Below are 18,216 nucleotides of genomic sequence, written 5' to 3' on the forward strand. Positions count from 1 at the left end.
CTCTTGATTGTGAGATCTGCTCTTACTTTGATCATTCAAGAAGATGACAGTAATTTTGAGTCATCTTTCAGCTTGTACTTTTAAAATGATTTTCTTGTGTTTAACAAAGGAAAGAAATAACAAAATAACATACACACCTCTCCACATTGAATCATAATGGCATTATCCTGGACTTCTTATTCACATCTTATCTAAAACTTCCAACTTTAAATATAAGAAAAGTAGAATCAACCTTCTGCATCTATTTATGTCATTGCTTCATTCCAGTATAATTTTCAAGCTTGTAACCAGCATCCTTAGGAAAGGGGATAGGTCTTAACTACTAGAAGATAATGTTTTATACCACTCTTTCAGTATTGGGTCTTCTAGACTTTTCTCATTTTCTCAACTACTTTGGTCAACCTCTTTACCCATCACAAACTTTCAAAATTACTGTTTTTATACATCTATGGTGCATGTAAGAGTACTGTCACAGTCTGCAATGCATTCTCTAGTTCTTTATGGGAGTTTTGAGTTTTCATGTTTAAGATTCATTGTGTAGTACAGAGTTTAGGAGTCTGTTGCAAATGTATGCATCACCAGAGAACCAGTCAAAAGTTTCCTCACCCTTCAGAACTATCTCATGCTCTATTTATCTAGTTCTTGCCAAACACAAGCTATTGGTAACCACTAATTCTTTTACCATCTCAATATTTGGTTATTCCTGATTATCACATAGGATATAGTTTTTCAGTCTGCCTTATTTCACTCAGCATTGTTTATGACTTATTTTAACTGAATAGAAGTCCTTCAAAAATGTACAATAGTCCAATTGTTCATTTATCTATTAAAAGATACTTTGTTTTGAATTTGGTAGCTCTATAAATAGCACTGTCATAAATTATCATGTATAGATTTTATATCCATTTGCAAACACTTATGAGATATTCTAGATTGAATGAGAAATGATGTTAGACTTTGTAGGACTCATCTAATGTTTTCCAAGGCTGTACCATTTTGTGTTTGAAATCAGTGATGAATTAGAGTTCCCAAAGCCCCACATCATAGCCAGAACTGGTGTTGTCATTTCTTTCTGTAGGTGCTTCTCAGGGTGGTTTAATTTGCACTTCTCTGGTGACAAAAGATGTTGAGCATCGAGCATCTTTTCATTTACTCATTTGCCAAATTTGTATTCTCTTTGATGAGATGTCATTTCAGATCATTTGCCCATGTTTTAATAGTTGTTAGGCTTTATGAATTTTGAGTCTTCCAAATATTTTCACTAAGTCTTCAGCTTGCCTTTGAAATCTCTTATGATTTTGCCAGAGCAAAATCTTTTAATTTAGTAAAGTAAATAGAACATTCCTTTTTTATGGATAATGCTTATGGATTTGCATCTAAAACGCTGTTATCAAATGTGAGGGGGCTGGTGAGATGGGTAAAGGTGTTTACAACTAAACCCAAAGAGCTAAATTCAATCCATTGGATCTGTGTGGTAGAAGGAAAGAATTGATATCTAAGTGTGTTCTTTGACCCTCACATGATTATCTGAATGCAAACACACCTACATAGATACACACACAAAAATTAAAGCTACAATTTTAAAAAACTTTAAAGTGACAGACTTTTTTCTATTCATTCTATGATTATTATAATTTCCTTTTTTTATTCAAAACTTTATCCCTATAAAATTCATTTTTGTCTAAAGTATAGGATTTTGGAGGTGTGATGGTTTTTATATTCTTGGACCAGGGAGTGGCACCATCTGAATGTGTGGCCTTGTTGGAATAGGTGTGACCTGGTTGGAATGGGTGTGTCACTGTGGGTGTGGGTATAAGATCCTCACCCTAGTTGCCTGGAAGTCAGTCTTCCACTAGCAGCCTTTGGATGAAGACATAGAGCTCTCAGCTCCTCCTGCACCATGCCTGCCTGGATACTGCCATGCTCCCACCTTGATGATAATGGACTGAACCTCTGAATCTGCAAGCCAGCCCCAATTAAATGTTGTTTTTTTTATAAGACTTGCCTTGGTCATGGTGTCTGTTCACAGCAGTAAAACCCTAACTAAGACAGAAGTTGGTACCAGAAGTGGGGTATTGTGTGATAGACCTGACCGACCATGCTTTTATTTGAAAGAATGTGGATTTTGGGACTTTGGATTTGGAAAGCAGTGGAATGCTTTAAATGGGGCTTAATGGGTCAACCTAGTAGGAATATGGAAGACTTTGTTGCTGGGAGTGATTTGAACTGTATTGACCTGGCCCAAGAGATTTCAAAGGAAAAGAATTTCAGTATGTGGCATAAAGACTGTTTTTGTGGTATTTTGGTGAAGAATGTGGCTACTTTTTACCCTTTTCTGAAAAGTCTGCCTAAGACTAAGGTGAAGAGACTTGGATTAATTGCATTAATTGCATTGACAAAGGAAGTTTCAAAAAAAGCTCAGCAGAGACCTTGTTCTCTGGTTAAGTCTCAAAAAGAGAAGTTTGAACAAGCATAGCAATTTTAGAAAGGCAAAATATAAAATATATGATTTGAGTATTAAAAGCATACCAGGAAGTGAAATGGAGCAAAATCCTGTGTTCTAGGAAATAACAGATTAAGGGAGTGGGACCTTGGGGCAAGACCCTACCCAGCTGAATTTAGAACCAGGCATGGTCATACACACCTTTAATCCCATGAGACTGGCATGCTGATCTCTGCATTCAAGGTCAAGCTACAGAGCAAGAACCAGGATAGCCAAACTTAGGCAGTGAAGGATTTAGAAAACATAAAGCTAGTGATAATGTAATAGTACAAGAGGGTCATGTTCTAGTTCTGCAAGCAGCAGAACTTGGCAGCTTCAGCCATGTGGCTCTGGCTCTAGAGTTAAGAATGGAAGGAACTACTGGGACAATTGATGCTGGTTAGCTGGAGCTAAGAAATTAGCAATGATTAAGAAGAGACCAGCATCACTGAGTTGAAATCTGGGAGTTGTTTTCTGGGAGCACAACGAAGCTGTGTTCTAGAGATAGCCAAGGTTGTACCTCTTGCTCCAGCTGGACTTGGTAATGTGTAAGAGTCACCCAGGTGGTACTGGTTTTGAAGGCATGAAGGGGTCATGAAGAACAGCTGAGGCTTGGCACTGTGAGAGGTAATGGAAAGCCATTGGAGAAGGTGTAGCCTCAGCTGTAGTTGATGGCCCAGGACTGAAGGGGTCAGACAAAAGATTTGATGCTTGGCACCATGAAGAGAGCCTATGAGAGGCTATTGGTGAAGCCTAGTTGGAGTGGAACACCCCAGTGTATTGGAGATGTCAGTACCATGGGATGATCACCAAGAACAGCAGCCATAGTGGAGTGGATCAACCTGAGCTTAGAATGCTACAGAGGGCAGAGCTGGAAAAGTGATGCCAGCCCTTAGGAGGAGTCCAAAAGATCAAGTGGAATCCCAGACACTGAAACAAGAAGCTGTAACATTAAAATTGCCTTGGCGACTCAAAGATGTTAAAGAAGCCAGAGCCATGGGATACATGCTGAGGAAAGGTGCTAACAGGGAGTAGAACCAGCCCTGGAGAAAGCAGTTTGTTGCAGTCAACAAAGATGAAAAAGGAGTGGAGATCTGAAGACCACTTTGACATCAACCATGGAGATGCAGAGTTCGGAGTTTGCCCAGCTGGTTTCCTGCCTTGCTTTGGGGATTACAGTTAATAAAGTTGAATGAATCTCAGAAGAGACCTTGAACTTTGGACTTTTAACATTGTTGTGACTGCTATAGACTATGAAGACTTTGAAGTTGGACTAAATACATTTTGTATTATGCTATGTTTAAGTATGGCCCCCATAGACTCATGCTTTTGAACAAGTCTATGGGGACCAGGGAGTGGAATGTGATGGTTTGTATATCCTTGGACCAGGGATTGGCACCATCTGAAGGTGTGGCCTTGTTGGAATAGGTGAGACCTGGTTGGAATGGGTGTGTGACTGTGGATGTGGGTATAAGTTCCTCACCCTAGTTGCCTGGAAGTCAGTCTTCCATTAGCAGCCTTTGGATGAAGACATAGAACTCTCAGCTCCTCCTGCACCATGCCAATATAAAATATATGATTTGAGTATTAAAAGCATACCAGGAAGTGAAATGGAGCAAAATCCTGTGTTCTAGGAAAACATGGATACTGCCATGCTCCCACCTTGATGATAATGGACTGAACCTCTGAATCTGCAAGCCAGCCCCAATTAAATGTTGTTTTTTTATAAGACTTGCCTTGGTCATGGTGTCTGTTCACAGCAGTAAAACCCTACCTAAGACAGGAGGGAAGGGCTTAAGAATTTCCATGAATTATAAATTGCTCACAGGTTGTGGATAAAGCTTTTAAAAAAATGGTGTCTTAGACATTTAATTGTTTTGTGCTTCTAAATTGTCTTAGTTCTTTGAGAATTTTGTACAATGTGCTTTGAACATTTTCATTTCCATTCACTCAGTTCTTCTCAGATTCATGCTTCCACTCTCATTCACCAATTTTCATTTTTTTTGTTTTGTTTTGTTTTTTGGGGGGGTTTTTTCTTCCATCAGTATCAACTGGGGTTGTTCAAACTTAGACGTGTAGTCTTCCACTGCAATGTGGCCAATGTACCAATGGCTATACTCTTAAGAGAAAATAGACACTTTCTATCTACTACCTAGTTAACAATTGCCAGCTCTATGGGTAGGGGTAGGAGTTCATGTCCAACTCTCCTCTCTATGCTAAAATTCTTACTGCTTTTGGCATGCTCACAACCACTGTGAGTTCCCATGCGAAGCTTTCCAGAAGACATTGTTTCCATGTTACCATACATCAACCCTGGATCTTACAATCATTGTTTTACCTCTTTCACAACAATTGTGAACCCTCACATGAGAAGATGGGATATATGTATTCTACTTGGGGGGGTGACTATTTCACAGTTTCTTATTTTCTGTTCTTTGGCCAGTTGTGAGTCCTCATGTTAATCACCATCTGCCGCAAATAGTATCTTCTTTGATGAAGGTTGATACATATATTAATTTATGGTTGATATATGTATAATAATAAGTCTTTATTGTTCAGTATAATACTATGTCTATTTAGTAAAATAGTGTTAATAGGCTTTATCTTAAGGTCCATGATTTGTCTAGTCATAGATTCTTAGCTCCTTTAACACTGCCAGGTATAGGGAAAAGCCTTTCTGGAAAAGCCTTTAAGTACAATCATAAAGTAGTTGGTACTCCATGTCATTCTTGAGATTATTTCACCTGTGGGTTTATCTTGCTCAACTTGTCATTGATGTAGATTATGGGGTTCATAGATGGTTAAGATGGGTAGTTACCTTTCTCCTCCAGGAGCATGGAGCATGCATAACACCTTCTAACTCTATGAAGATAGTCAGTAGGTTTGAAATGTCCTGGTCAGTATCAACTTTAGCTCTCCATGTTCTCTGACTCAAGAATCTGTTATCTTTAGCAATGAGGTCATTCTGTCAAGTTCTGGAGGGTAACCACGAACATTGGTAATATCTGAAATGTTTCAGGAGGTCTCTCCTATGGAATATCACTTGTTAAGACCTCCAAAAAAATAACCAATTTCTGACACCATTTGTTTTTGTTTTGTTTTGCTTTGTTTTGTAGTTGGATGTTTGTTTGTTTTTGTTAGCCTCTGGGGAGTAGTAGGGGGATGGTTGCCTAGTTAAATGGTAGCTCCTTTTAAATTCTGTTTGTGTGTGTCTGCATCTGTGTGTGGAAATTTTACAATATTAAGTTTCCATATGTATATATATTATATATGTACATATATAATACACATATATGTGTGTGTGTGTGTTTTCTTTTTCTCTTCTTTTGTCATTATTTCTTTTAATCGTTTATACCAATGCATTCTGTTCTTTCCATCATAAAAGCCCTTTCCCACGTAAAAGTTAATTGACTATTTTAAGTAAGCCAGTTTCTGGTTTTATTAATTGATATATCTGATTCATCAACAACACTAGGCTGTTATTATTACTGTACGTTTTCTGGAAACTTCAAATTCAGGCAGTTAATATTTCAACTATTCATCTTCAGCAGTTTTATAGTTGTTCTAGCTTTTTGCCTTCACATACACATTTTAGATTCTATTTGTTGGTATCTATAGAGTGTACTTTTAACACACATATTGGGATTTCAGTTAATATATGTATCAAATTAAATAGCAAACACAACAAAATTCTATTCAAATTAATTCAATGGGAATATTTATTTTGCTCTCTGATTTACTATATTTCCAGTTTGTAAATATATATCTTCTACTTATTTGTTGTATTTATATCTAAATTTGTAAGACATTTGTAAGGAACATTTTTCATACCTTCAAAAACACTTTTTAAATTTACATAATTTATTCAATGTCAATATATGTAAATGCATTTGATCCTATATTGTATAACCTTGCTATATAGATTATTTGTTACAGAGGTTACATTCATTTTCCCACTTGGGGGCAGATCTCTTTAGAGATATCTATGAAAAGAAAAGGTATATTCTTTGATTTTAAAGCTTTATATCTTTCATGTTTCTGTATCTAGTTTAGTACAATGCTATTTTTTAATGAACTTTCCATCTGATGCTCATGACATATAGGTTGGTTCTTAGGTGTTAGTGTTAATGGCTGAAAAAAAATATCAGTCAGACTTAGGAGAGCTCTCTATAGACAAAATTGTGGAGAACAGTGTCATTTATTTCTTAATTGTTGGTCAAATAACACCATAGAACTATCTAGCTTGGTGCCTTCTTCTCTGAGAAGTTAATAGTTAGTGCTCAGTTACTTTAATATTCCTGTTATAGTTACCAAACTCACTGATCTCCCAATTTCTTCTAGTGTCAGTTTCTAAGGACTTTTCCTCACTGTGGTGATGCTTATAGTATTTACCATTGTAACACCCACAAGCACTATAACCATCATACTTCTCCTCTTTTTCCTTCTCTTTCTTTTTTCAACCTTGTAAAAGCTTTAGAAATGTGTTAGTCTCTAAGGGACAACTTTTTATTGATTTTGCTATTCAATGATTTTTTTTTCTGTAAATTTTAAACATTTCCTTCTACCTAATTTATGCTTAAATTATTTTTCCTTCTTTGGTTTCATAAGGTAGGAATTTAGATAGTGAACTTGAGATACTCTTTTTTTGTGTACACACACACACACACACACACACACAAGCATGCACACATTCATGCTAACTTCAGTGACTACAACAATCATTGCATATGAATCTCTTGGCAAGCTGTATTTTATTTTCAACTCAATAAAAGATTTTAAAATTCTCACTAGATGTCTTTGATGCGTGTATTAATTAGAAGTGTGTTGTATAATTTCAAGATACTTGGAGACTGTCCAGCTGCCTTACTCTTGTTAATTTCTAGTTTAATTCAGCTTTGCTTTGAGTATATACTTTATATGATTTCCAGCTATTAAAAGTTACTATTGCATGAATTATCACAAGGAGTATTGGTCATTTTGGTAAATCATCCACATGAGTTTGAGAAAAATATGTTAGGCTGAAGATTCAATGACTACCAATCAAATCAACATAAGTGACTGTACCATTTTAGATCACTCGTTATTTCATTGATCTTCTATCTGCTGGACACTGACAGAGTATACAAAAGATTTCTATACAAATATTAGATATTTCTATTTCTTTTCATATCTATGAAATGTTTGATGCATTATTTTGATATTGCTATACACATGTACATTTAGAATGTCTATCTTCTTGTAGAATTGATTTACCATCATGCAGTGCCATGGCTTATTTCTTATGACCTCCTTTGTTCTAAAATCTGAACTCTCTGAAATCAATAGAGACACTTCAACTTTTGGGGGAATAAGTGTTAGTGTGGTTTATATTCCTGTCTTTAACATTTAACCTACCTGAGTTTTTATATTTAAATCAAGTTTCTTATTAACAGCAGTTATGCCTTACATTTTTGTTCCATGGAGGCAATATGACTTTAACTTGCATTTATTTTTCAGTCACCTTTATTTAAAATTATTATTAATAAGAGTTAAATAATAGCAATGTTGTGTTTCCTCCCTCCCTCATGTGTTGATTATCACCCTTTCATGTGCTTTATTTATTTTGGTGAAATATTTTTTAATTGTGATTTCATTCCCTGCATAATATTGGTTGACTGTCTCCTTAAAGAAAACTCAGAGACAAGTTAGAATCTATTATTTAAATTTTAACTGGATTAGCATTACTTTCCAAAAGCACCAAATCTTTGCTTCTGTGTGTCCAAATTCTCTTTTGCATTGATTCATACATGCCCTTGAGTTGTAAGTACACAAAGGGATTTTTATTTAACACTTTTTTGTTTTGTTGGTTTTCTGTTTTTTGCTTTGTTTTGGTTTCATGTTTTTGCTTTGTTGTTGTTATTATTGTTTTGGTTTTTTTGGGATAAGATTTTTTGGGATAAGCAACTCACTCTGTAGACCAGACTAACTTCCAACTCACCAACACCACCCAGGTTTTTAATGACTTTTAAACTTTTAATTATGCTTTGAATCCAGTAAAAACAAGAAAAATGTTTTATTTTACCAATATTAACTATTTTCATACCATTTCCTATTCCAGTATCTATTCAATAATAGCACATCTGCTTTCCTGAGGAATTCTTACTGATGTAATGTTTGGATGACTAGATTTTCTTTAGAATTAATTATACCCCAGATTTTTCTCTTTTCTGCTAATACTGTTTTCCTATGTTGTCTGTTTTTTCCTTTATATCTTTACCACATTGATTATAGTGAAAGCTGAAGTTAACATTTAAAAGGCCTCAGCCAAGTTAAATACGCTACAATATTCATTGACTGGTTAGAACTAAAGATTTTGTGGAGAGTTGGAGCATTCAGGTTGAGAGCCAAATCATTTTAAGCCATCTTTAATTTTCTTTATTGCCATTCACCCTCCACCTCTATGTTTATAGTAGTCTATGAAAATCCTTTTGGAATGTACAGGTAGGTTACTAGCTCCTACCAAGCCCAGGACTAAGAATGTCATCCAACAAAAATCATGGAGAGTCGCCAGTTTTGCTGTTACTCACTTTTGATGTTGTCAACAACGTGCTTACAAAGTGTAATGATTATGACTTTATTTTGATACGTTACTATAAAAAGTTCATGAACCTTGTGCTACATTGAAACATGTTATTCTGGGGGTAGGGATCTGAGTCCATGATTCCAAGCCATGGTTTTATTTGGCTGGAGAATAAACTATTTCTTACTACCTTTGAGGTAAGACAGTGTTTTTCCAGCAACCGATCTTGACAGGCAACATAGGGCTTCAGCTATGATCTATTTTCCCTGCAAAAGTCACTTGAATTGATACCAATTACCATCTTGTGCACATTCATCTGGTGCTGCTTCCTTGGACATGGTCACGGGGTTACTGGGTCACTGGGTCACTGGACCCTTTCTGGAGCTCAGGATCTCCGTTTTTGATTTGAGCAATGGTAACTTCATTTATTCTGAGATGATTATTTAAATTCTACTTTGTTTGGATATCCTTTGTTTCTTTGTTTTTCTTTTTGCTTCATAGAATTTTGTTTCAAAAGGTATCTTATTTTTTTGTCTGTTTGGTTGATTCCAGATTTTTGGTCTTATATAATACAATTAATTTTGATTGCTTTCAAAATATTTATTAACATACAACCATTAGTCTGTTTGCCCCTAGCCACTCTACCAAGATGTGAAGACGAATTCTTCAATAATATCACCTGTTCATTGCAATCTTTTTGCTTTAGTTTAAATCTATAATTGTCCTTATCACTCAGATAACAGATATAAGAGATGCTTGTTCCCTCCAGCCCTGTAGGGCACAATGTGAGGAGGAATATCTCATAGTATATAATCATCTTTTGGGGAAGCTTTAAGTATATCCTCATCCTGGGTTGTTAAATCCTGCTGGCTCAGCAGAGAAGATACACATAAGGGCTGATCATCTAGTGTCTTAAGTCTCCACACACTTACATTAAACTGCACACGAAGCCTAAAACACAGTGGGAGGAGCTGATCCTGGCTTCTGGGGAGAGTAAGTTCCTCCCAAAAGAAATATGAATTTGATCTTATTCACATATGCCCTAGCTATTATAGAGAAGACTTCAGTTTTAAAGAGAAAATGAAAACTGAGATTCAGGGAAGGAGGAAATGTTTTGAGAAAAACACAAAACAAAACTGTCCTTTGTTACTCATGCTGGTTCCAGGCTTGGCTTTCAGTGTGTAAGCATTTGCAAACACAGACATGTCTAACAAAAGGTATGTTTCTCTCAGTAGAGAACACTTCTTGTTCTTCAGTTGTTTTTTACTGTTCTTTGTTGTTTGTTAATTTGCATGCTCCACCAACAGTCCTAAGCAGAAGGATTAAAGATCATGCATAGAACACCCACTTTACTGGACAAGTTAAAATAGCTACAGAAAAGAAATGATAAATATTGGGAATCTACAATCAGGGTAGACTCTTTAGGGACAGCTTCAAAACTACAAGATAGGTTAAAAATGAATAAATACCACATTAAAAGTAATTAAGACATGTAAAACTAGAGGTAAATTTAAGGAATATTACTATGCTCAACTCTCCTCTAATTTAACTCTCCAACTTTCTCGGCCTCATTAAGCAAAGCAAAAATTTATGTCAAAGAGAAAGATTGCCATGGACAGTTTCATGATAAAGCCTAGAGAGATGACCATCCCTAAGGGACCACATTTATAAAAGCTCTCCCTCCCTTTACTCTTTCTAGATTAACTTTTCTTTTGAGGGGGAAATATTAACCTAGGTCTACAGAACTAGTTTTATCTATCAATGTTCTTGCTTCCTTTCTGCCTTTCCTATATCTGGAAAACACAGACATAGAAACTTTCTACTTAGCATTGACTGGAAAGTAGACTTTGAAGTCATATGTGCTTTATTTGTTTTGTACAATTATAACTTTTATGTCATTTTGAATTTAAAACCAACATGGAACAAATTTCAATATGCCTTTGAAATACTTAAAATAGCTACATAACAAAGCCTGTGACTATTTTTACAAGTTTATCTTACTGTGTAAAATTATTGTCATTGGACAGCATGATTTAAGATGTGTGTTTGTGTGTGTGTGTGTGTGTGTGTGTGTGTGTATGTTCATGTATATGTGAATAAAAACATTTTAGAATGGCTTCTGAACTTAACAGTATAGCACTGATATGCAGGGGTAGTCGCCTGCTAGTGTATTCTCTCCCCTTCCCCTAACACTGCATCTTTAGAAAAATATAGTTTTCAAGGTCCTCATGATAGTCAAGCCCAAGAAAGCATGTCTCTGCATATATGTTGTGACTGTGAGCTTGGGGGTTTTGTGGGACTCCTAAGATTAGTAGCAGATGCATCTTCTGACTCTCTTGCCTGCTCTTGGGACTCTTTTCCTCCCACTGGGTTACCTTTTCCAGTCTGAATTTGAGCGCCTTGTCATATTGCATCTTGTTTTGTTCTGTTTGGCTGTCCTGTCTTGAAGCCCTATTCTTTTCTGAATTAGAAACAGCTGGGGTGGCTCTGGGAGTCAGGGTGGAAGGCAAGGGGGAGTGAAAGGAGGGGAGACTGTGGTTGCAATGTATTTTATGAGAGATGAATTTGTTTGCATATATAATTTTTTTTTTTACAAAAAATGGGGATAAACAAAACAAACCAACCAGCCAAACAAAAAAAGTACAAGACAGTTATTTTAAAGCCAATCTGTAACTACCTGCTTATTCTGCTTGAGGCTTTAAAATATCAGGTAAACATATAACAATAATAATGTGCTTCATTACACCACAAACATAATTTAGGTTTAGCAGTTTCTCTCCACAATGTATTGGAAGAATAATTTATCACAAGGCTGCTAGCTTTTAGGAGGACTAGAGTAGCCTGGGTAAAGATGCTCAGTTGAATTACTTGCTTAAAACAAAGGTAAACGGGTGACTTTCAAGTACATGAAATCACAACAGGGTGGAGACAGAAGTACCAGATATTAGTGCTGTGTGCAGTTCTCTCCTGGGACAACATAAGAAGCCCTTCTTAGAGAAGCCATTGTCAAAGTTCACATTAGAAAAAGACTTAGATTTTAACAAGTAGTTGATTTAAATTTGTTCTGCCTATAGTTGTTAACTGTTGAATATTTTTTATAATATCTTCCCTTGTTTTTAGATAAACTCCTACATTTTCTTTGAAATAATGTTATTTCCTTACTTTTTTCCAAATTTTGTGGAAACTAACCCTCCCCCCAACCAGGAAAAAACAAAAAAATAAAATGGAGAAAATACAATGGTTGTGTGCATAGTTTTAAAAAGAAGTTTCAATTAAATACATTCAGATTGCAATTTAATTTTTTAAGCTAAAGGAATGTTCCAAAAGGAAGTATACAGATGAGGATCAACCTGGCAGTTGAAATATACAAAGACCAGGGACATGCATAGGAGTAGCTGGTTAACACAAATGAATTCTATTTTGTGGGTGGGGGCATTTTTGTCCTCTCTCTCTTTCTTTCTCTCTCTCTCTCTCTCTCTTCCTCCCCCACCCCCGCCGTGTGTGTGTGTGTGTGTGTGTGTGTGTGTGTGTGTGTGTGTGTGTTGGTGGATTTTGTTGATTTTTTATTTTGTTGGTTTTGGATTTTTTTTTGTTTGCTTGTTTTTGTTTTGTTTTGTTTTGTTTTTTTCCCTCTTTCCAAGAGATAAAAGAAAGAACATAGAGTTGAACTGGTTGGGAGTTGAGAAGGATAAATAAAAATGATTATAAGAGATAAAAACCAAAGATAGTATGGATATAACTTCAATGGCATTAATTAAAAACTATTAAACATCCCTAAGGTCAAAATCTTCAATACTCTGATGTAGAACCATTGCCTGAATCTTAAAATCAACAATGTTTTCTTAAAACATTAATCTCTTAATAACACTCACAGAAAACCTGACAAAAGAAATGAGGATTTTATATTTTGTTCATTGTGCCTTGGTTTCTGACTTTATTTTGTTTTCTTGTTGTAAATATGAAAATGTTAGTGTGTTGAAACACCATACCTGGCTGTTCCTGGGTCATGGTCTACCATATGTGTCTCCAGAATAAATTCTTATTCCCTTTGAAGAAGCCATGGCTACATTGTGTCAACAAAGAGAAATAAAAGAAGAAGGACATGACTGCTCCTAAACTATGGAGTAGATTTTATTTTTAATTGTAGATACAAGAGAGAAAGCAGGCAGAAGGAAAAGTCCAGGCTGAACATGGCCAGCAGAATAAACCTGAGAGAAGAGAGGGAGAGGGAGAGCAAGACAGGAGATGCTGACTTGGGCCAGGATGCCAAGAAACTAAAATAGCTGAAATGGCTGGACTATATAGGGATCAGGCTGGGAAAAGGAAAATGGAAGCCTGGAGCAGGGTGGGGTGGGTATGGGTGGTATGTAGGTGTGGGTGGGGTGAGGTGTGGGTGGAGTTTTAGGGTAGGGGCAGAGTGTTGGGAGAACCTACAGGTAAGAAGTGATGCTGGGAAGAGCCACAGGTACTGAGGGATCCTGGGAGAGCTGGCCAATGCCCCCTTTGATGTGTTAAGTAGGCACCTCAGCCTTTTATTTTGGGATTTCTTTGAGTCCTAAACCTGATCATTATAATCCTATTATCATACCCAATACTGGATTTTATATTTGTTTTAAGTTAGAGATTTTTCCCCCTTTAACTGTTTTCATGTTTTATAGAGTTTTATTTGCTTGTTTGTTGTTGAAATCTAAATAATGGTTTAGAGTTAGTCTGGGGTAAATTGGCCTACAGAGTCGGGGCTTTGTTCTCCGGTTAAGAGCCAGATGATAGTTGTGCTTGCAGACAGGAGCCTGGTGTAATTGGCTTCAGAGAGTCTCCACCAAGAAGCTGACCAAAAGAGATGCAGAGACCCACAGTCAAACATTAGATGGAGTTCTGGGATTCATTTGAAGAGTTAGGGCAAGGACTGAGGGACTGGCAGGGGACAGAGACTCCAGAAGATAACCAACAGAGTCAACTAACCTGGACCCTTGGCAGCTTCCAGAGACTGAACCACTAACCAAAAAGCATGTATGGACTGGCCCTACAACCCCCATAAACACACACAGACACACACTCACATGTAACAGAAGTGCAAAGTTTGGTCTTCATTCATTCAGCAAACCACTGGAGCAGGGCTGTCCCTAACTCTGTTGCTTGCCTTGGATCCTGCTCTCCTAACTCGGGTGCTTCATCTGGTCTCAGTGGGCAAGAATGTGCCTAACTTTGCAGATACTTGATGTGTCAGGAAGTGTTGATACACAGAAGGTAGGGTGGTGGTTCCCCCTTCTCAGAGGAAAACAGGAGGAGGGGATGGGAGAGGGTCTCTCTGAGGTGGGGATTGGGAAGAGGAAGGGGCTGCGATCTGGATGTAAAGTGAATAGATAAATTAATTAATGGAAAAACGATGTGAGGAGAAAGAAAGACTAGCAAACTAAATCATAATAATGACCAAATTATTAAGTGATGGAGAATTACAGTTGCTCCAAAGTCCTTGTTTATTCATTCCCTTTTTCTTCAGATTTCACTAAGGAGTCCCTCTGAGAGTGTCCGGCAGCAGTGTCAACCATCTTCCACAGATGACACTGCAACCCTGAAGATGGGCCGGTTAGATGGAGCAATGAACAATGTCCCAGTGCATCTGATCAGTTATCAATATCAGTGAGATGTGACTCTCAGACATGTTCTTCCTGTGCTATGTCTGGTCTTCCTCCTTACTCCCAGACCTCTACTCCTGTCTGTCCTTTGCTACTGTATTAGCAACCTATTTACATAAAGATTTATATAAAGGTCTTAAGCTCCTTTCCCATTTGTATCAGGCAGGAAGGATAGAGAGAAGAGTTGCTTGGATAATACTCCCAGGCTTCTTTCCCCTGATCATTAGGTCTTTGTTACTAGGGAGGTCCACAATGTGCTTTAAAATAATTACTCTCCCATTCTTTTGGCTAGAGATGGGAGCAATTTTTCTCAGACCTTCATCCTAAGAACTTAATAGGATTTTTCACAAAGCTATGGCCCCTAAAGACTACACCCTGGAGTAATTTTTTTCTCTGGTCCACACCAGCCTGCAACAATCTGTCATAATTCATATCCAAATATTCTCACTGATTCATCATCCCGGCAGCAGCATCTCAGAAGCATATCTTCCTGCCCCTTTCTCCTTGGTCCTATGTCTAAAGATCTGACATGGTGGCTTTCTTTACTCGTTCAGTTATCTGACGGGATCTAAGAAAAGCTCTTGTCCTTCGTTGGGTCCAGCTTTTCCTTTAAAGAAAGACAATGATTCTTTACACATTGAAATTGAGACTAGAGTTTTATTGGACTTAAAGTTTGAAAGATCAAAATGCATGTTGCTTCCCTTGCCCTTCTCTTCAGATGGGTTTGCATTCCGGCTTTGATTACTACCTGAACAATAACAGGGGCTGTTATGATCCAGATCTGCTAACAATGTCTAAATAAGGTTGCAGCCCTTTGCTAGAAAAAAAAGATCACTGAAATGAAAATCATGTTGCCCTCTTTCTCAAATACAGGAGAAAAAAAAAAAAGAAAATAATGTCTACTTTCATTGTCAAACTATTGTAGCTATGATTTACTGCATCTTAAAAATTCCAATTGAATAAGCTGAATAATTGGCCTTTCTAAATTTGGAAAGGTTAATAATAATAATGAAAAGCCAGAGGCATAATTGCCTGTCATTCAGTGCCATTGTTTATCACACCCATTGATACCTATGCTTACAGACAGTACTATAGAATTTATTTCAACCATAAAACAATGAATTAAATACTTAAAAAGAAACTTTTAATAAGAAAATGTGATTTTTATCTAAGTCTAAGCTCTCTCTCTCTCTCTCTCACACACACACAATCCCCCACCTCTCTCTCTCTACCATTCTTTCTCTCCCTCTCTCTCCCATTCTCATGTCAACAGAAAATCTCTAGTCAAAAAAAAGAAAGAAAGAAAGAAAGAAAGAAAAAAGAAAAGAAAAGAAAAAAGAAAGAGAAAAAGAAAAAGAAAAAGAAAAAGGAAAAGAAAAAGAAAAAAAAGAAAAAGAAAAAGAAAAAGAAAAAGAAAAAGAAAAAGAAAAAGAAAAAGAAAAAGAAAAAGAAAAAGAAAAAGAAAAAAACTGAGGAAAGGCGTTTGAAGAGTCTGGATGAATGATATGGTCAAATCAGCCTAAGGAATGAAGGGTTTATTCTGACTCACCATTTGAAAGTATAGCTCATGAAGGTGGAGATGGTCGGGTAGTGAAAATGGATTGAGCTTTGGTAAAAGAGCATGAAGCAATTAGCGGCACCACACCTTTAATCAGGAAGTAAGGAAGACGAATGCAGAAGCTAAGAATCACCTTAGTAGCACTACGTAATGGCCTTCCATGGCCTCTTCATAAGGAACCCAACCCTCATGAGCATTTCTTGTGTTCTATCATCCTCTAAAATCTTCATCCAAGCCGCCAAGACCACAGATTTCTACATTTTGCATGACTGCGAAATTAGAACCACATGGGCAACACTGCCTTATTCTGCTGCCAGCTTGAGATGTAGTTACCCTTCTCCCACCATGTTGTGGAGACTTCTGTGTATCTTTGTGGCTGCTCCTGGGAAAACAGCTACTTACATGGTTGTTTTGAGATGGAAACTTCTTCACTTGCGTATTAATTAGACTGTCCTTTAGACTGAATTTGAATTTTTGTGAGTTTAAACCTTTGACAGGACATGGCCTTGCCCTCAGAAACTCTGTTCCTGCCCCCCCCCCCCACACACACACACAGGGCTTCCTTTAATGTCTAATAATTGTAGTTGTTCTCTTTGCACTGACTCTGTAACTTTAAGCTCACCTAAGCTCATTTTCAAACCAACATGCATTTTATCTTTCTGCTTCCTTTCTTTGAAAATATGACAAAAGCAATGAAATGTAGCTGTGCCATGTACAGATGTAAGATGGGGGTAGGAAATTTCCTCTGCTAAACAACATAGCTTATTTCTTTGGGGCTCATCTTCAGTCCAACTATCAGGACAATAACATAAAGGAATCTGATGCATTGCCAGAATATAACAGAAACGGCCTTTTGCCAAACTCTCAGCATAAATTTATTTTCCTCTGAAACCTGATATTCAGTCTTTCTATTGGCTTTGAGTTTGTCTAAAATCCCACCAAATTGGACTTTAAGTTCTTACAATACTCGAGGGCTTCCCTCACACATCACTCTAAATTTGGCAACATTCTACATTAAAACCAATCCCAATGTCCTACAAACTAGGCGATCAGCTTGGTCACAGGCCAGTCCTCTCTGCATCCTGTACTCCTTGTTACCTATTTTCTGTAATAGTTACTTTTCCCAGTGGTGTGACTACATAAGACAACACAAAAGCATCTTAAGAAAATCAGAGTTTACTCATCCCTAGTTCAGGAAGCATCACAGAGGGGAAGACATTGTTTTGAGAGTGGTTTAAGCTGTGACAGAAGGGATGTGAGAGAAGGGGTGTGAAGTAGATGGGTCATATTGCATCATAGCCAGGAAACAGAGGGAGCAGCTTCCATCTTTCTTTTGTCCTGATAAGTCAGCTCATGGTATGGTCTTCCCACCTTTCTGGAAACACGAGCACAGATATCTAGAGGTGTGTCTCCCAGGTGATTCTAAATCCACTCAATTAGACATTGAACATTAGCATGAAATCTTCATATTTTCAACTCATTTTTCTTCTTTATTTCTTAGTTTTCACTGAGGTTCTAATCACCTATATTTGCATTAGTACTAAGCATAGTGACAATGGTTGGCAAATTTTTGGATGAAATTTGTACTTTCTTGTTGGAGCAATATGAATGAAAAACCTCAAGATTCCATGTGTTGTGGGCAAAATCCAAAAGAACACAGAGCCACAGAGGCAGAGACCTGAATTCTCTGTATACACTGATCTAAGTTCTCAGGTCACTTCAACCATCACATCTACAGAGTAAACATTTGTTTACATCAAGGTCATATGTTGACATTTCATCTTAATGAATGGTTACAGGAACATGGATCTTTTAAGAGATAGTAAAGCTCATTAATGGCATTTCACCCTTGTGAAAGAGATTCCATAGTTCTCTCACTATGAAAAAACTGGCTAAATGCAAAGAAACTTGTATATGAGAAAGAAGGCAATTTTTTTCCACCCACTGACTTCCCTGGAGTTTTGATATAACACTCCACAGC

Source organism: Mus caroli, unplaced genomic scaffold (assembly GCF_978045245.1).
Source record: "Mus caroli unplaced genomic scaffold, Mus_caroli_1 scaffold_11, whole genome shotgun sequence".
NCBI lineage: Eukaryota > Metazoa > Chordata > Mammalia > Rodentia > Muridae > Mus > Mus caroli.